The sequence below is a fragment of the Phyllostomus hastatus genome, unplaced genomic scaffold (assembly GCF_019186645.2).
Source record: "Phyllostomus hastatus isolate PE091 unplaced genomic scaffold, TTU_PhHast_1.1 phas_scaffold_78, whole genome shotgun sequence".
Lineage (NCBI taxonomy): Eukaryota > Metazoa > Chordata > Mammalia > Chiroptera > Phyllostomidae > Phyllostomus > Phyllostomus hastatus.
This window is the reverse complement of record NW_025334041.1, coordinates 115869164-115884381: the sequence shown is the minus strand read 5'-3', so window position 1 is coordinate 115884381 and position 15218 is coordinate 115869164. Positions and strand designations below refer to the sequence as shown.

Sequence of the window (15218 nt, the reverse complement as noted above, 5' to 3'; positions counted from 1 at the left end):
TCATAAAATAAGGGCTTGGTGGTGATGAACTCCTTTAACTTGACCTTATCTGAGAAGCACTTTATCTGCTCTTCCATTCTAAATGAGAGCTTTGCTGGATAGAGTAATCTGGGATGTAGGTCCTTGTCTTTCATGACTTGGAATACTTCTTTCCAGCCCCTTCTTGCCTGTAAGGTGTCTTTTGAGAAATCAGCTGACAGTCTGATGGGAACTCCTTTGTAGGTTACTGTCCCCTTATCACTTGCTGCTTCTAGGATTCTCTCCTTCATTTTTACCTTGGCTAATGTAATTATGATGTGCCTTGGTATGTTTCTTCTTGGGTCCAACTTCTTTGGGGCTCTCTGAGTTTCCTGGATTTCTTTGAAGTCTATTCCCTTTGCAAGATTGTTACAGAACAAACAAGGGGGGCCTGGGACGATATAAAGAAGCCCCCAGGTCCGTTATGTCCGCCGCCAGAGGAAAGATGTCTCTCAATGCCAGAGATTTGTGAAAAGGAAAGGAAACGTTTATTTAATGCTACACAAACTTAAAGTAGGGACCTAATGTCTTCACTAAAAATCCTACAGTCCCTTAAAGCACCCACAAACAGACACAGTCCTTTCTTCCTTCCCCCTTTGCCCAGTCCAGAGTACCGTATCTCCTAAAGCTGCGGGGGTCCCTACTCTGGCAAAGGCACGTGGTCCTCTCTCCCCGGACCACGGGAGTCCCTACTCTGCCAGAGCTGCGTGGTTCTCTCCCTCAGGGTAGCGAGAGTCTTCACTCTGCTAAAGCTGTGTGACTCTCTCTTGCAGGGCCGCACATAACCCTCCCCCCCTCAATGGCTGCCGAGTCTCGGTTTAAATCCCAGCGCCAATCTTCCTCTGAAATCCCATTTCCGGCTCCTCTCACAATTGGCTACAGCTGCCAGATTCTGGGCAGGTGTGGCCCTGTGGTGTGGAGCCAATTGTCTCCAGGCTCTTCTGGATCTTATTACAGATCCCTATTTGAGCCTCCCCTCTTGGCTGCACCCTGTTACAAGATTGGGGAAGTTCTCCTTTATTATTTGTTCAAATAACTTTTCCACTTATTGCTTTTCCTCTTCCCCTTCTGGTACCCCTATGATTTGGATGTTGGAATGTTTAAAAATGTCCTGGAGGCTCCTAAGCTTCTCCTCATTTTTTTGAATTCTTATTTCTTCATGTTTTCCTGCTTGGTTGTTTTTTGCTTCCTTCTGGTCCACTCTATTGTTTTGAGACCCAGTTTCCTTCCCATCCCTATTGGCTCTCCGTGCATCTTCCTTCATCTCTTTTATGGTAACCTGCATTCTTTCATCTAATTTGCGCCCAAAATCAACCAATTCTGTGAGCTTCCTGATCACCAGTGTTTTGAACTGTGCATCTGATAGATTGGCTATTTCTTGGTTGCTCAAAAGGATGAGTCCTGGGGGACTGATCTGTTCTTCTGTTGGAAACATGTCTCTCTCTGTCTCTCCTCCCCCCCCCCACCCTTCCGGTTGCTCTTGTTACGGTGAGGGGCGGAGCCTTAGGTGTTTACCTGGGCTGGGCACCCCAGTCGCTAGATTGTGACGTTATATGTGGGGGCGGAGGCGGAGGCGGGGGCGGGGGCGGGGGCGGGGGCGGGGGCGGGAGGGAACAGAACAATGGTGGTAGTTCCGTTCTCCTGGGATCACAGTCCCTTCTCTGGGATCCTGGGTTGTGAGCTCTGCCCTGGTCCACAATCGCTGCTTCACTGGGTCCGCCAGCCGCTGCTTGCATACTCAGGGTCCACCACTGTGATCTTGCGCGCCTTGGATGGCTTACGCGCCGAGTTTGCACCGAGTTCGCGCCAAGTTCTCCCAAATCACCGCATGCCGCTGCCGACCCGCGCCCGCCCGGCTCCGCCCGTCCTACTGGTCTGGATGAACGGGTCTACTTCAACTTCTTGGCTGTCAGACTTCCATTCAGATAAATTCTCTGTCAGTTTTGGGTGTTATTCTGCCTCTAAATTGCTGTTGTTCTAATCTTGGTTGTGTGTGGAGGTACGGTGCATCCACCTATGCCTCCATCTTGCTGGAAGTCCGGCATGTTACCTACTTCTGACGCTCAGTTTCGTCAACTATAAAATGAAAATAATGAAAGCAGTAGCTAATTTATAGGACTGTGATGATGATTAAATGTTAATATATGTATATGTATGATTATGTGTTGTTCAGCATAAGAAGTGTCCAAACCTCTAAGAGTTTTTATGAGTTTATTTGAGCCAAACTAACGACAATTGCTGAGAAGCAAAATCTCAACAGATTGAGAAAATGCCCCAGAAAATGGGGCATTTTAATGGGGCAAGTTTTACCACTTGTTTTACTTATCTTATTTTCAAAATATATTTTATTGATTATGCTATTACAGTTGTCTCATTTACCCCTTCACTCCCCTCCACCCTGCACATCCACTCCCAACCATATCCCCCCTTTAGTCTTGTCCATGTGCCGTACTTATAACTTCTTTAGCTTCTACATTTCCCATACTATTCTTACCCTCCCCCTATCTATTTTCAACCTACATTCTATGCTACTTATTCTCTGTACCTTTTCCCCCTCTCTCCTCCTCCCACTCCCCCTGTTGCTAACCCTCCATGTGATCTCCATTTCTGTGGTTCTGTTCCTGTTCTAGTTGTTTGCTTAGTTTCTTTTGGTTTTGCTTTAGGTGTGGTTGTTCATAATTGTGAGTTTGCTATCCTTTTACTATACATGTTTTTTCTTTATCTTCTTTTCTTAGATAAGTCCTTTTAACATTTCATAAAATAAGGGCTTGGTAGTGATGAACTCCTTTAACTTGACCTTATCTGAGAAGCACTTTATCTACCCTTCCATTCTAAATGAGAGCTTTGCTGGATAGAGTAATCTGGGATGTAGGTCCTTGTCTTTCATGACTTGGAATACTTCTTTCCAGCCCCTTCTTGCCTGTAAGGTGTCTTTTGAGAAATCAGCTGACAGTCTGATGGGAACTCCTTTGTAGGTTACTGTCCCCTTATCACTTGCTGCTTCTAGGATTCTCTCCTTCATTTTTACCTTGGCCAGTGTAATTATGATGTGCCTTGGTATGTTTCTTCTTGGGTCCAACTTCTTTGGGGCTCTCTGAGCTTCGTGGATTTCCTGGAAGTCTATTTCCTTTGCCAGAATGGGGAAGTTCTCCTTTATTATTTGTTCAAATACGTGTTCAATCTGTTGCTTTTCCTCTTCCCCTTCTGGTACCCCTATAATTTGGATGTTGGGATATTTAAAGACATCCTGGAGGTTCCTAAGCTTCTCCTCATTTTTTTGAATTCTTATTTCTCCATTCTTTCCTGTTTGTTTGTTTTTTTCCTTCCTTCTGGTCCACTCTATTGTTTTTTGAGTCCCAGTTTCCTTCCCATCCCTACTGGCTCTCTGTGCATCTTCCTTCATCTCTTTTATGGTAACCTGCATTCTTTCATCTACTTTGTGCCCAAAATCAACCAATTCTGTGAGCTTCCAGATCACCAGTGCTTTGAACTGTGCATCTGATAGATTGGCTATCTCTCGGTTGCTTAAAATGATGAGTCCTGGGGCATTGATCTGTTCTTCTGTTTGAGACATGTCTCTCTCTGTCTCTGTCTCTGTCTCTCTCTCTCTCTCTCTTTTTTTTTTTGCGTCTGGTCGCTCCTGTTACAGTGAGGGGCGGAGCCTTAGGTGTTCTCCAGCGGCCTGGCACCCCAGTCGCTAGATTGTGACGTTGTATGTGGGGGCGGGGGCGGGGGCAGGAGGGAACAATGGCAGTTGTTCCATTCTGCTGGGACCCCAGTCCCTTCCCTGGGATCCTGGGTTGTGAGCTCTGCCCTGGTCCACAATCGCTGCCTCACTGGGTCCGCCAGCTGCCACTCGAGTACTCAGGGTCCACCCACTGCGATCTTGTGCACCCCAGGTGCCCCACGTGCTCCTGGTTGCCTTATGTGCCCAGTTCTCCCTGTTCTCCGTGCACTGAGCCCGCGCCCCATGCCCGGCTGCTCCTCTCCGCCCCTCCTACCTGTCTGGATGAACGGGTCTACTTCAACTTCTTGGCTGTCAGACTTCCATTCAGATAAATTCTCTGTCAGTTCTGGGTGTTATTCTGTCTCTAAATTGTTGTTCTAATCTTGGTTGTGCGTGGAGGTACGGTGCATCCACCTATGCCTCCATCTTGGCCGGAAGTCTATTTTCTTATTTTTTAAAATATTTTATTGATTATGCTATTACAGCTGTCCCATTACTCCCTCCATCCCCCTCCACCCTGCACACCCTCCCCCACCCACATTCCCCCCCTTTAGTTCATGTCCATGTGTCATAAGTTCTTTAGCTTCTACATTTCCCATACTATTCTTGGTCTCCCCCTGTCTATTTTCTACCTAGCATCTGTGCTACTTATTCTCTGTACCTTTTCCCCCTCTCTCCTCCTCCCACTCCCCTGTTGCTAACCCTCCATGTGATCTCCATGTCTGCAGTTCTGTTCTATTCTAGTTGCTTAGTTTGTTTTTGGTTTTGTTTTAGGTGTGGTTGTTCATAATTGTAAGTTTGCTGTCATTTCACTATACATGTTTTTTATCTTCTTTTTCTTAGATAAGTCCCTTTAACATTTCATAAAATAAGGGGTTGGTGATGATGAACTCCTTTAACTTCACCTTGTCTGAGAAGCACTTTATCTGCCCTTCCATTCTAAATGAAAGCTTTGCTGGATGTAGGTCCTTGCCTTTCATGACTTGGAATACTTCTTCTTGGAATAGCCCCTTCTTGACTGTAAGGTCTCTTCTGAGAAATCAGCTGACAGTCTGATGGGAACTCCCTCGTAGGTTACTGTCTCCTTATTTCTTGCTGCTTCTAGGATTCTCTCCTTCTTTTTACCTTGGCTAATGTAATGATAATGTGCCTTGGCATGTTCCTCCTTGGGTCCAACTTCTTTGGGACTCTCTAAGTTTCCTGAACTTCCTGGACGTCTATTTCTTTCCCAGCTTGGGGAAGTTCTCCTTTATTATTTGTTCAGATAACTTTTCTACTTGTTGCTCTTCCTCTTCTCCTTCTGGTACCCCTATAACTCTATGTTGGAATGTTTAAAGATGTCCTAGAGGTTCCTAAGTTCCTCATTTTTTTTTTGAATTCTTATTTCTCCTTTCTTTTCTCTTTGGTAGTTTTTTTCTTCTTTCTGGTCCACTCTATTGTTCTGGGTCCCAGTTTCCTTCCCATCACTATTGGTTCCCTGTGCATTTTCCTTCTTTCTATTATCGCAGCCTTCATTTTTTTCATCTAATTTGCGAACAAATTCAACCAATTTTGTGAGTATCCTCATCACTAGTGCTTTGAACTGTGCATCTGATAGGTTGGCTATCTCTTGGTTGCTTAAAAGTATTGGCTCTGAGGTTTTGATTTGTACTTCCGTTTCAGCCATTTTGGGGAGGCGGGTCTGGTCTTGCCTATTTTGTATGAGGGGGTGGAGCCTCAGGTGTTCTTCAGGGCGACGCAACCCAGTCGCTGGGTTGTGATGTTGGGGGGGTGGGGTCTGAGAGGGAACAATGATGCTTTCTCCTCTCACTGATTTCAGTCCCTTCCGCCACTTTCTTCAAGCTAACTGGGCCTTTCTGGTGCTAATTCCTGGGTGAGTGGGCTTGTGTGCATTCTAGGACCGTGTGGGTCTCTCCAATGCACTCTCCTGTGAGGCTGGGAGTCTCTCCCTGTGCCTCAACCCCCACAGGTGTTTCCAATCAGTGTCCCGAGGTTCTATTTCCCGGCTCTGGGACCTTGGGTTGCTCGGTCTGTCTCACTGCCCAATTTCGCCTGGTTCATCTGCACGAGAATGTGGCCCAGACAGCTGAATGCCTTGTGCGCAGTGCCTCGCTTCACAGTTGCCACCTCTCTAGGTCTGCCAGCTGCCTGTGCACCCAGGGTCCTCCCACTGCAGTCTTGCGCTGGGGATGCCTTATGTACTGGGGATGCGTTAAGCATCTAGGGCCACTGCTTTTTGTGCCTCGACCCCTCTCCACCCAGCTGCCCAACTTCACCCCTCCTACTGGTCTGGATGAATGTGTATATTTTAACTCCTTGGTTGTCCAACTTCCATACAGTTCAATTTTCTGTCAGATCTGGTTTTTATCCTGTTTCTAAATTGTTGCTGATCTTATTTTGGTTGTGCAAGAAGGCACAATGTGTCTACCTATGATTCCATCTTGGCTGGAAGTCCTTTCCTATGTGGTTACTTTCTGTCTCTGAGTTTGTAAGGCCATCTTGCAGGCCTCCCCTGAGTGTGTTGGATTTAGTGTGTGGCCCCTTTTTCATTCATGGTGTATGTGAATACACGTATGTAGGTTCTGTTCATCGAGCTCAGTAGTAATGAATTCATGGAGCTTCAGATGTTGGCTTCTAAACCCCATTTGTCATTAAAAAGAACTGAGGTTTCTAGAAGAAGTGGTTGATTCTAGGACTGGGGCAAATATAAGGTGAGCCTGGAACATCTTTTTGTGTCAAGGTCACAGAAGCTTATATGAAAGACCTCACATTGACCAAATCTGTGGCGATGTGAACCTCAAAATAAATGATGAAAGTAAAGAGATGTGATGTATTGAGTTACAAACAGGACTGCAATGAGAGAAGGGGAGAGGGGAAGAGACAGAGAGATAAAGAACATTCTAAAAGTAGAAAGAAATGATGGAATTTAGAAAATCATTTGGCAACCATTTGAGAAATAATTACGGATGCTGAAACTAGTGAAAGTTTGAGGAATATTAATAACAAGATACCTATTAAGTACAAAGGGCAAACTAATAACTTGACAGTGGAAAAACCTGGCAGACACCACATTAAACCATGTCAAAAATAGTATCACTAAAAATGGGACAAACTAGTATCACACGCCTCCTGAAGCACAGGCAATAACTCAGCCTCCCTTCTGTGGTGTTTTGCCAAAGAATGCATTTGTTGTGGTGATTTCATGGGTGTGCACATATGTGCAAATCCATCAAATTGTATCTGTTAGATACGTGTCTGTTAGGTGTCAAGTGGAAAAAAATTTTGAATGTAAACATATGTAAAAGAGCTTAGAATGGTACCTGACACCTAATAAGCAGTACATGTGTGTTTGTTATTACTGTAAGGACATACACAAAGCCTAGGGGGCATGAGGTTGAAGACTGTGAAGGTAAAGTGACAATATCCTTAGGTTACCCAAAGCTCAGGGACCCCAGGACTAGTGATAGTTTACTTAGTGTCTAATGTGGCCTGGATTTTTTTTTTTTAACTTGGAAGCAGAAAGTAAAAAATATAGCTTTTTATTTGAAAAGAAGGGAAAGATTTTGTGGGCAGATCATAAGCAGACCATCTGGTTCACTCGGGAGAAATCCTAAAAGCACATTTTTATCAGCCATGCATGGTTTAAGATAGACCTCCCTCAGCTAAAAATACTGAGTCAGATTTGTTCTGCTATTTATGAGTTAGTTGGAAATGCCACTCAACTGCAGTGCTCAAGACCCCAATGATCTTTTCTAAGAATCGGAATGCAGTGTTGTTTATATTTCTCAAGTCTGAATGTTCAGCTGTGTGCAAGACAAATTCATCACATGAGAAATAGGCAAGGTTGGCAAAGTAGTAGTACTATCTCCAAAACTAAATTTTAGTTCTTTAAAAATAAGATTCTTATTTTAAAATGATTCTTAACCAGAGACAATATTACCCCCAGGGTATATTTTGCTAAGTATGGAGACATATTTGGTTGCTGCTACTGGGATCGGGGGGAGGGGAGGGTATGTTACTGGTATCTCGTGATAGAAACCAGGGATGCTGCTAAATATTCTAGAATGCACAGGCAGACGCCCACAAAAGAATGATCTAGTCCAGAATGTCAATAGTGTCAATGTTAAGAAATTCTGCACTAAACAAAAACATTTTCTAAAATTTTAAGCAGTTAAAGTGTTGCTAGGGATGGGCTAATGCTTTTAGTCCTGTCTTGATAAAGAATTTTTATCAGCTAGTCCAGTGCCTATACATAATATACACTCAATTTGTATTTGTTTAATCAAAAATTTGAGCTGCTCTCATTCTATGAGTGGTTATGTGGTTTTACCTTTATTTATATATGCACTAAAACCAGACCAGAACTTACTTCAGGAACTTATTTAAGATAAAGAAGATGATCAAAACTATGAATGATAAAATGGCAGTAAATACTAATCTATCAACAAATGAAGCTAAAAAAAAACTAAGCAAACAAGAAAAACAGAGACAGAATCATAGGTATGAAGAACATTTTGAGGGTTGCCATATGGAAGGATGGGCGAGGAGGTGAGGGGATTAAGAAGTACAAATGTGTAGTTACAGAATAGCCCTGGGGATGTAAAGTACAATATAGGAAATGGAGTAGCCAAAGAACTTTATGCAGGGCTCATGGACATGAACAATGAACAATGGTGTGGGAATTGCCTGAGGGAGTAGGGGATGCTGGGTGGAGGGAGCAAAGTGAGTAATATTGAGACAACTGTAATAGCATAATCAATGACATATAATTTAAAAAATTAATGCCCTGGCTGGTGTGGCTCAGTGGATTGAGTGCTGGCCTGTAAACTGAAAGACTGACTTGTGCCCACTCAGTGCACAAGCCTGGGCTGGCCAGGTCCCCAGTTGGGGCGTGTGAGAGACAACCAATCAATGTATTTCTCACACATCAATGTTTCTCTCCTTGCCTTTCTTCCTCCCTTCCCCTCTCTCTAAAGATAAATAAATTAAAATATCTTTAAAGCATTAAATTAATGCTTGGTAAAGAAAAACTGCCAACCCAGAGAACTTGTACTGACATATCACAGCCCAAATGCCATGCCTTCTTTGTTCCTCATCCCAGTTCTGCTTCTCGGGGGTAGCTCATTTTGTTTTTGTTTACGAGATAGTCATGTTTATTACCTGGAATAATATTCCACCTTTAAAATGCAGGGACTTAACCGCTTAAGCTATTCTTCCTCCTACCCATTTTTGGTAGTTCTAGTGTCTTTGGTTATTCTATTGGAAGTCTTCATAACTTAAAATAAGGTATACTCCTGTTTCTTGTCCATCCGCTTCCTTATAGCACCTCTTGTCTCCCCAATGTATGATGGAACCATGATCACACCCGCCTTCCCATCTCCTTTACTTTTCCAGCTTCACTTTTGCTTTCTGCCTTTGCGTTTTATGACGTTGAGGTTAGTGACAGCTACACTCTGTTCTGTCGCTATAAATATTCAATGTTTTGTCTGTAACTGATTCTGAACTTTGAACGGCATTAAGTAACACCGGCACTTTATCACTATGTAAATATTAGTGCAGGGACTGCTGCTGCGCAAGGGCAACAGCATTTCCTCTTTCACGGGCTACCTGTTGACCCCTCTGAGAGAACGCCGCTTTCCTCAAATTCCGTCAGTTGTTCCAAATCAAGACCTATTTCAGTTTGCTTCCTATCTGGACCGTGGCTTTGTTGTGACTTTTATTCTTACAAATTCCAATTGCCTTCTTCCCTACTGAACAGAAGAAATACGTGCCTCCTTTATCCCTCTATGACATGAAATGCATTTTGTTCTCATTGCTTAGTACACGCTCTGCGGAGCCCACTGACTTTTGTCTTACGGGGAAAGCTTGCTCCTGCTCTGCCGCGTCCTGGCAGTCCTCTCTCCTGGGCTTTGGTCGGTGGCTGTGTTCTCGGACCCCATGGCTTCATCTTTCTTGGTTTTTGCCCTGGTTTTGCTGACATACATCAATGTATTTCCACAGGGATTCCTTGTTTTCTGACTGAGTTCATGTCCTTGATTCTCCTTTCTGAACAAAAAATAAGTGATGTACACCCATGTGAATTTCTTGTACTTGTTTTCTAACTTCCTTCTTAGATCCCATGCAAGAAGAGCACCAATATGCCTTTTAAGGCAGGCATATTATGAATTCTATAACTTAGGGCAACCATTAGTTCTCCATATGGTGGACTAATAATCCCAATAAAATGGAGAAATATAGTATGTATTTTGCAGCATAAAATTTGCCAGTTTTTATAGAGATCAAGTGTTTGATGGATTCTGTCAAATCATCTTTAACAGTATTTTCCAATAACATAGACTAACTCAATTTAAGCATGTGGAAGCACTCATTGTAGCTAAGTAAAGAAAAGATTTAAATTATAATCAATAATTTTATTTTAAGGTAATGGACATGAAATAAACTGCTTTTCAGTTTAAAGAATTTACACATAGTAGGGAGGTGGGGAAGGCTTGGGTAGGGAGAAGAGGTGGGGGAAAAAGGCAGAAAACTGTACTTGAACTACAATAAAATTTAAAAAATGGAAAAACTATTGCTTTAAAATATTATCTATCTGGGTGACCAAGCTTTGGGCAGCTCTTTAAATTTTGCATCCTAGGTGAGTTGCCATTCCCTAGACTGACCCTGCTTTTTGCCTTTAAATTTATTCTTCACACAGCAGCCAGAATGGTCTTGTTAAAAGCAAATCAGATCTTGTCACTCCATTGTTAAGTGGCTTTCCTTTGCACTTAATACAAAGTCTAAATTCTTAGCCTTACACTGACCAGTCCCTACATAAGATAACCCCCTGCCCTCCTCCTAATCCTTGGCTTGGACTTTCTTCCCATGGCCTAGTCAAGTCCAGCTGCATCAGCTGGAAAAAGCCAAACACCCAGGATACTCTTCCCCAAGTACTCTAACTACTTTCCTCTTCCACCGATATTCCCTTTCCAGGTATTAGATATCAGCTTCACTGGCACTCACTTTGGAAATCCCGACTTGACTTCTTGAGTCTAAAACAGTTTCCCCTGGTAGTTTTTCCTAGCACTGTAAATTTTTCCTTTATACGCCTGTCTCATTTGCAATCTCACATTTGTTACGATGACGATTTGGTTAATGTCTGTTCACTCATGTGACTGCAAACCCTGAGGGACAGAGATCCATTCTGTCTCATTGTTCTGTTGTTTCTGTCATTGTTTTCTCTGCCTCTAGTGCCAAGTATATAGCTGGTGCTTAATAAATATTTAACACAGTGATTGAAGCATAATTAATTCTTATTAAATATTTGCAAAATTCTTACTGGAAAGGTGAGTCCGATAGCATATGAAAGCAATGAGGAAAGCAAATGAAATCCTCAGGTATGTCAGTGAACATCCATTGAGTTGTCATTGTTTGTTTGCTTTTAAAAATAATTTTTTTCTTAGTCTTTTTTCTTTAATCTCAGGCTTCAGTATGTCCTTAGCCTTGTCATATTTATAGCTTCTGAAGGTGTCTCTCTTTAGTCCAGAACAGCCTGGTGAACTTTGTTATGATTGCCTGAAAGTGTCAAAGGTAAGTGGATCATGCACCCTTTCAATTAAATGCCACATTGAGCTTTTCTCCATAAATAATGGCTGCTCATATGAAAAAGGCACTAGGTTTTCCTTATGATTATTTTATATCAAATTCAGAAATGGAAGATGTTTAATATGCTTTCCTTCCTGTGAGTATGGTTTGGCCATGAAGGAGAGCTGAGCCCAGGTAAGTATAGTGAGTTGTTCTTACCTTTGCTTCCAATCTTCTAGCTCTTTGCTTCTTGAAATATGGTGTAGGCATATTGGCCTCAGAGCTGGGAACTTTTAAATGGAGAATCTAAGACCCTTGCCCCCAGAATCTATATTTTAACAAGATTCCTAAGCCTTAAAAAATTCAAGAACTTGTGTTCCCAGGAAGAGGTCTATATAAATAGGCACTCATTCCAGAATGGGAAGATTGTAGTCAAAGAGTTTCCAACCCTCTCTGGTATCAAACCCCACAGGGTACATGTGTAAGAACAGAGATTCCGTGAGATTCTAATTTTATAGGTCTAGAGTGAGGCTGCAAAATGACTCTGATGCCACCAACACATAAAATGACATTTGGAAACTGCTGATTTTGTCCAGTTTCATAATTTAACACAGGAAGTGACTGAGTTAGGAAGATTTAGCAGCTTGCTCATAGTCACTAGTGACAAAGCTGCACTCGAAAAGAATTCTTTTGGAAAGAGGTGGAGGGAGATTATAAGTGTTAAATTTTATATTTTCATTCTGGTATGTACTTTTAAAAAACATTTTATTATGAAAAATTCACACTCAAAAGTTGAGAGGCTTCATAGTAAACATTGGTATCCTGACCACTTAGATTCCAGCATTACCATTTTATGATACCTGCTTTATCATACAGTGGCCCACTTGGATTTATTCTTTCAGCCATCCATCCATCCATCCATCCACACATGCATTCACTCATCTACCCATACATGCATGCATCCATCCATCCATCCCTTTTTTGGGATGCATTTCAAAGTAAATTGCACATCAGTATATTTTCCCAAATACTGCATCATACATATGAGTTCATCTGTTTGATTTCTCATTTTATACAGTATATTATAGGGTATTATACAGGGTATTATAGGTATTATACAGTATTACAGGGTATTATACAGTATTATACCCTTTCCATAGAAAAAGCTAGAAAATCATGAGAATAGCAGAAGTAAAAAAAAACAGTAAAAGTATGTAAAAGAAAGAAATTGAGAAACATTGCCACATTTGAAGATGATTAACTCCAGTTTGTGAAGTAGGAAAAAACCTCCTACAAACTTAGTACGTTTATGCAAATTACTACAGAGACTTAATGTTTTTCTCTCCATAACATTTGCATCCTTTTTTAATAGGATACAGACATTACGCCAAAATTCAGCCATTAATATACAACCTCATTTCCTATCTAAAATTATTGTAGTAAAGATATTTTTTTACTTTAAATGGTACATAGAAGCAAAGTGCCAAGAATTAAAACATAACTTTAAAGTCTTAAATTCACACTTCAAATATCAAAACAATTTCCAAAATCATGGAAACATGATGAAGTAACTACACAGAAAGGAAAAATGGACATTTAAGTAATTTCATTTTTCTTGTATATAGGAAAAAAGATGTATTTATACTTCAGCCTTCAGATATCATACTTCATAAAGTCATTATTCATTTTAAATAGGCAACCTTTTACAAAAACCATTAACTTAAATTTCCTAGTTGCCTATAAAATAATACTTGCAAGATTAACCTATATAAGGAAATATGAGTTCTGTCAAAAGAGATGGTAAACTACAAATAAAAATAACCCTTGGGTGGGAGGGGGAACTGGATTGGGAGTAAAAAGGAGAAAACTGTATATGAACAATGATTAATAAAAAGAAAAAAAAATAACCTTCACAGTGTTCTATAGGAAAATTAATAAAGCTGACTTAAATCTGGGAAAAATGTATTTGGCATTATAAATTTAAATGTAAATTTTATATATGAATTCAATAAAGAATGTATTTAAAACTTGTATTGCCACATAATCATCATCTACTTTGTGTAAAATAATAAAAATGGTGTATTTTTTGAACATGTATACGTCAACACCAAAAGATTAATTTTTACTTTTTCCTTTATTGGCAATGTTGGATGAAATTTTACATTTTGGTTCGCAAAAGGCATTTTTTACAAATTTTGAAGCTACACCTCTCTGTTCAGCTTGCTAACCTTTTTCTGTTTTACATTTATTTATTTATTATTTGAGTTGAATTTGTTGGGTTGAATTTGAATGAGTTGAATACATTGGTTAACAAATTATAATATATAGATTTCAAGTATACAATTCTATAACACATCATCTGCATATTGCACTGTGTGTGTAGCCCCCGAAGTCGGGCCTCCATCTGTCACCATCAGTGATTCCCCCCTTTACCCTCTTCTGCCCCACACTCCCTTTCCCTATGGTAGTCACCATTCTCTTGTCTGTGTTTATGAGTTTTTTTTTGTGGGGGGGAGGCTTAATCCCTTCACTTATTCCACCTAGCCCCCACAGCCCCTCCCCTCTGACAGCTGTCAATCCATTCTCTGTCTCTATGAGTCTGTTTCTATTTTGTTTGTTTTGTTAATTAGATTCCACATATAAGTGAAATTATGTGGTGTATATTTGTCTTACTCTGACTGGCTTATTTCACTTAGCATAATACTCTCCGGGTCCATGCATGCTGTCACAAAAGTTAAAATTGTTTTCTTTTTCTATGGCCACAGAGTATTGTGTAAATGTACTACAGCTGTTTTATTCACTCATTTACTGATGGGCACTTGTGCTGCTTTCAAATCTTGGCTGTTGTAAATAGTGCAGCAAGGACCATAGGGGTGTGTACAGTGTAGGCAGTGTAGGTTTACAGTTGCAATACAAATAAGTAATACAATAATTAATAAATAATAATGCAAGCATAAAGCCTATGTTTTGCATACTCGCAACTATAAATCTACTTTTGCCCACCCTTGAATATTCTTTTGAATTAGTGTTTTGGGTTTCTTTGGATATGTTACCAGAAGCGGAATCACTGGGTCTTAAGGCAGTTCCATTTTTAATTTTCTGAGGAAATTCTATACTGTGTTCCACAGTGGTTGCACTAGTCTACATTTCCACCAACAGTGCACAAGGGTTCTCTTTTCTCCACAACCTCTCCAACACTTGTTTGTTGATTCACTGATGGTAGTCATTCTGACTGGTGTGAGGTGACATCTCAGTGTAGCTTTATTTTCCATTTCGCTGATGATTAGTGACATTGAGCATCTTATCATAGGTCCATAGGCCATCTGTATGTCCTCTTTGGAGAAGTGCCTATTCAGGTCTTTTGCCCCTTTTAAATTTTGGATTATTTGTTTTTGTAGTTTTGAGCCAGCCTTTTCTTTGTCTGTTATTCCTTGACTCTGTTTACGCATACTCAGATTCTTTCCAGTTCCTGCTTTACTGGATGTTCCTCAGGATTAACTCCCTCAGTTGCCAAATAAACCTAAAATACTGAATTTAATGTGTAAACAGAAACTGAATCTAGTTTTGTTTGTTCAGGTGGGTCCAACTTCTGCGAGAACTCACTAATGTAAACAAACATCATGATCTTCAGCATCTCACCTATAGCATCTAGAGCACCAATGAAATCCTCAAAGGTTGATAAATACTCATGAATTTCTGCTGGATAGTCTTAATTCCTTTTGCCATTCTGATGAACTTTCACTGGACCTTCCACGCCTGTCTCCTGGAATGCAGTCTGGTGGCGATGACTTCAATCAAGGAGAGCCATTTTTAAAAAACAGTACTTCCTAAATAGGCATTAACTTCACAAGTCTGATTTTTTGCACTAGATGCAATATTTGGAGTTAATATGCCATTGTTCCCCCTGACAGCA

At 40.9% G+C, this 15218-nt stretch overlaps 1 pseudogene; it reads right to left on the bottom strand.

Moving 5' to 3' along the window:
* Positions 1-13420: 13420 nt before the first annotated feature.
* On the bottom strand, positions 13421-15014 carry LOC123812065 (annotated as a pseudogene).
* Positions 15015-15218: the final 204 nt, after the last annotated feature.